At 39.4% G+C, this 5,329-nt stretch overlaps 1 non-coding gene across 1 annotated transcript; it reads right to left on the minus strand.

The window, feature by feature from the left end:
- Window positions 1-4,076: 4,076 nt before the first annotated feature.
- Window positions 4,077-4,184, minus strand: LOC122044621. The gene has a single exon (XR_006129652.1). It is a non-coding gene; the product is annotated as a small nucleolar RNA R71 (small nucleolar RNA).
- Between the last annotated feature and the right edge of the window lie 1,145 nt (window positions 4,185-5,329).

A 5,329-nucleotide genomic window follows, 5' to 3' on the forward strand; every position in this document is an offset into this window, starting at 1 on the left:
TGATTTAGTGCATTTCTTTGAGTTTTAAGTTCATCAAAACACATAGTTCCATCATTGGGAAAGCTAATGTACAAGTCATGTGCATTAAGCCCAAGGAACATGGTGGGATATTGATTTTGAAAATATTTTTAAAATAATTTTGGAAAACTTTGGTGAAGGCTATCTTTTGATAGTAATCACTATTGAATAGTTAGACAAAAACTTGAAGAAAACACTAAAGTTTTTGCAAGTTCTCAAGTTTGTGTCAATCTTTGAAAATATGATGTATTTTCATAGAAAACTATTTTTCCATGATAAATTATACCCTAAATAATGTCTACACATATTTTTACGATTTTTGAAATTTTGTAGAATTTTCTAGGGGTTTCTGAAATTGGCTGAAATTGAATTTCAACAAGTTCAGGCCTTCAATCGATCAGTGGATCGATTGGAGTGCCTCAATCGATCAGCCGATCGATTGAGAAGGCATTTCTCGCGAGCAGAAGCTCGCTAGATCGATCAGCCGATCGATCCAAGAAGACTGAATCGATCGGTGGATCGATTCAGTAGGGTTCAATCGATTGGAACCCAACTCCAATCGATCGAAGATGCTGATTTTGGCTAGGAAAGCTTATTTTCAGCATTTTGAACCTATTTTAGTCTAGATAACCATTCTTAACCCCTCAAAATACATGTGTATACATAAAAAGGGTGTTTTCATGTTGAAGACAAGGATGGATTGGTTGAGGAAGACTAAATTGAAGTTTAGGTTGAGGTTTGGTTTCATTATTGAATTTATGAACCTCAAAACTTCTAAATTTGGGTTTCCTAAAGGTTTAGGGATTCCAAGTCATTGTTGGTGCAATGACAGAAGGTATGACCATGTTTTTAGGGGGAGGCACTCTTTAAGGACATGAAAATTACTTTTCATACACCTTGGAAGGTGGTTAACCTTCTTTTAGAGGAAATGCTCAAGGTTGGGCATTGGGATTTAATGGGGAGTAGATATCCTCATTGTTTAAGTGGTTATTGCTCACGGATGAGCAAATTGATGATAATGAAGGGTATGGGACCTTCATTATTGTGTTATGAGCAACGAGTGAAGTTGTAAACAACGTTGGGTAACTCTTCAGGGGGAGAGTTTGTTCTTGATGTGTGCCCAGAGATGAGGGCATGTTGTTGATGTGTGTCAATAGGGGGAGAATACATGGTTAAGTTAGGCCTTCAGTACCTAAAGGGGGAGTTTGCCCTCTAGGAAAGGAGGAGAATGAAGGGAACCATCATTCATATATTGGCATAAAGGGAGTTGAGGCTATGGGAGTAGCCAAATTTCCTAACTTAACAAGAGGTATTGTCAAACATCAAAAAGGAGGAGATTGTTGGTGCAATATTCCCTAGGTCAAGGTTGAATTGGTTAACCAAGCATGAGTCTTGGTTTGGGTTTCGATGTTTGACAATATATTGGGTTTATATGATATGGACAATGCAGGTGCAGTTGTTCATTTAGGGAGATTGTTGATACAATTCCCATTTGGTCAAAGTTAACTAGTTAAGATTGTGAAGGAAAGTCAAGTAGGTCAAGGTTGACTGGATACTTGACTGAAAGTCCTGGTGAGTGAAGCCAGGCAGAAGGAAGTCCTGGTGAGTGAAGCCAGGCAGAAGGAAGTCCTAGTGAGTGAAGCTAGTGAGTGAAGCTAGGCAATTGGGAAGTCCTGGTGAGTGAAGCCAGGTACGGGGGAAATCCAGATGGGTCAAGGTTGACCAGACATCTGGTGAAAGTCCAAGTAAGTCAAGGGAATGACTGGATACTTGGCAAGATAAGGAAAAGTCCAAGTAAGTCAAGGGAATGACTGGATACTTGGCAAGATGAGGAAAAGTCCAAGTAGGTCAAGGGAGTGACCGGATACTTGGCAAGATGAGGAAAAGTCCAAGTAGGTCAAGGGATTGACCGGACACTTGGTGAGGGAGTCCTAGCAGGTCAAGGGTGATCGGATGCTAGGCATAATGTTCCAACAGGTCAAGGATTGACCGGATGTTGGTTTGCGGGCTTTGGGACTTGGTTTTGGGCAAAAACCAGCATCTGGATCGATCAGTTGATCGATTGGATGCTTCCTAATCGATCGGGGAGGCTTTGGATCGATTCACGGATCGATCCAGAGCGCCTCTATGCTCTAGAAATTCGCCTGGATCGATCAGCTGATCGATCCAGGGCTTATCGCGACAAAGCGCGCCACCCCGATCGATCCACTGATTGATCGGGATCTCTGGATCGATCACCTGATCGATCCAGAGGCATTCTGTGCTCGCGACATTTCTTCCCAATCGATCAGCTGATCGATTAGGAGGAGCTCTGTCGCAGGGACTCACCCGATCGATCTGTTGATCGATTGGGAAGCATTCAATCGATCAGCTGATCGATCCAGATGCTGGTTTTTGCCCAAAACCAAGACCCAAAGCCCCCAAACCAACATCCGGTCAATCCTTGACCTGTTGGAACATTATGCCTAGCATCCGATCACCCTTGACCTACTAGGACTCCCTCACCAACCAAGTGGCCGGTCAATCCCTTTGACCCACTTGGACTTTTCCTCATCTTGCCAAGTATCCGGTCACTCCCTTGACCTACTTGGACTTTTCCTCATCTTGCCAAGTATCTAGTCATTCCCTTGACTTACTTGGACTTTTCCTCATCTTGCCAAGTATCCAGTCATTCCCTTGACTTACTTGGACTTTCACCAGATGTCTGGTCAACCTTGACTCATCTGGATTTCCCCCGTGTCTGGCTTCACTCACCAGGACTTCCCAATTGCCTAGCTTCACTCACTAGGTCTTTCACCTGGCTTCACTCACCAGGATTTTCCTCCTGCTTAGCTTCACTCACTAGGACTTCCTTTTGCCTGGCTTCACTCACCAGGACTTTCAGTCAAGTATCCAGTCAAATTTGACCTACTTGACTTTTCTTCACAATCTTAACTGGTCAACTTTGACCAAACGAGAATTGTATCAACAATCTCCCCAAATGAACAACTGCACATGCATTGTCCATATCATATAAACCCAATATATTGTCAAACATCGAAACCCAAACCAAGACTCAGGCTTGGTTAACCAATTCAACCTTGACCTAGGGAATATTGCATCAACATATACATCCTAACAAGGACGACTAAAGTTTATGTGAGTTTGATGATATTCTACTATAATAAGTCTTAAGATAGCAGTATAAAACCATTCCCTTTTTTGTAGGCACATTTTTTAGCTAGTTGCATACTTCATCTTTCAGGATTAGACATAGGCAGTCATGAGGTATTGAGAGAACAGTGTCATCATCAAGGCACAACTCTAGATTGTGGCATCTATTCATGCATGTAGGTGGAGTGTCTATCTCATGACATAGATGATATCTGGAGGTTTGCAAATGATATGAAGATGAGAACCTATTGGACCCGTGTTGCATCAACTATATTATCAAATGATAATGGATTGTTGAAAAATACATTTAACTAATTTATCTCATCTTTTACTTCTTTTGGTAAAACAAATGTAGTACGATGATAGTTTGAATTTTGTCGTTGTATGAAGTTTTGTACTGTTAGTTTTTTTATGGTAAAATAGATGTAGTACTGATGATAGACATATGACTTAGTGATCAAGAAATAGTTGTAGAAATTTTTGTTGATTTTTATTCTGTTGGTATAATTAGGTACAAAATATCTAAAATCAAATATATGTGTAGTTTAATTGGATATAATTATACAAAATTTGAGAATGTATGTAGTTTAATTTGGGTATATATGTAGTTCAATAGGTCTCAATGGCTCAAAAACAAAGCATAATTGACTCTAATTAAGGTATATATGTATGTGAAACTAGTATGATTTATAAATTATGGGGTACACTTGGAGGTTTTCTATGAGATTTGTGGAACAACAAGCATGAACAGAATACCAATTGATGCAGTAAGAATATTCCTATTTGGTTTTTCTTTGAGAGATAGAGCAAAATTCTGGCTCACTTCTTTACCAATAAACAGTATTATATCTTGGGTGCTATGTGAGCATGCATTCCTAGACAAATTTTACCCACCAAGTTAAATAGCACACATGAAATCAGATTGCTAACTTCAAACAGACTAATACAGAATCTCTCTATGAAGTGTGGGATAGATTCAAAAGTATGCTCAGATCATGTCCACAAAATGGATTGGAAAAATAGTTAGTGATCCACACTTTCTATAATGGAATTAGTTATCAAACTAAAGTGTCTCTAGACTCCATATCTGGCGAACCACTTATGAACAATTTCTAGATGAAGCTGAAGAGATAATAGAGAGTGTGGTGCTTAATCACCATCAATGAACATCAAAAAGAAGTGAAACTATTTTTCCTGGAAATCCAATCAAAATACCCAAAAAATATGACCTTGTTACTTTCAGTTTGATATCTACGAAGGTTGATGCTTTGTCTAAGAAGTTTGAGTCAATGGGTTCCAACCTGGGTAACTCAATTATGAGAGTATGCGACTCTTGTGGAGGGACAAAACATACTTCACAACTAGCTCAGATTGAACAATGCGACATAATTGGCAACTTCAATTCGAGACAAAATCATCCATACTCCAACATTTACAATCCTGGGAGGAGAAATCATCCTAACTTCACTTACAAGAATAATCAAGAGAAAAGCTATGAACTAGGTCAACAAAAGTGCTATCAACCGGAGCAACAACAGAACTTCCAGCCTCGACAACAATAGATTTACCAACCATCAAGAACTGAAAAGCTACTTGAGGAGATCTTAGCAAATCAACTTGAAATTAAAAATGGCATCAAGCAAATAAGTCAAATGATGGAGAACTCTGAGAAACATATGAAGATGCTAGATAGCCAAAGTAGCCCAGATAACTGCATCATCCTCTAGAGTACCTGAGTCATTTCTAGGAAAGCTAGATGTAAACCCAGCCAAGCATTGCAGCAAAGTTGAGCTCAGAAGTGGACGGACCTTGGAGGTACCTGTAGGACCGTTGCACACGTGAAGGGGTGTGAATCACGTGGTTTTAAAGAAAAACTTGTCTTTTCTTAATTTGAAAATGAGTGCACAACTGAAAGTAAATGATTAAGTAAAGGAAAATAAAATAAAGAACATAAGCAATTTTACTTAATTCAGAGCCTTCAGCAACTCGTACTCTAAGATCCAAGTCTCTCAGATCTATCGATGGGCAATCACTTTAAACCTCTTCCGGAACTACCAGAAGAAGGAATCGAGTACAATAAAATCAAAAGGGCAGGTGTAACAGCCTACACTTTTCTTAATGCAGTAATTAAATAATTAACAACACTTTCGTTACCCAA

This window comes from Zingiber officinale, chromosome 2A (assembly GCF_018446385.1).
Source record: "Zingiber officinale cultivar Zhangliang chromosome 2A, Zo_v1.1, whole genome shotgun sequence".
Taxonomy (NCBI): Eukaryota; Viridiplantae; Streptophyta; class Magnoliopsida; order Zingiberales; family Zingiberaceae; genus Zingiber; species Zingiber officinale.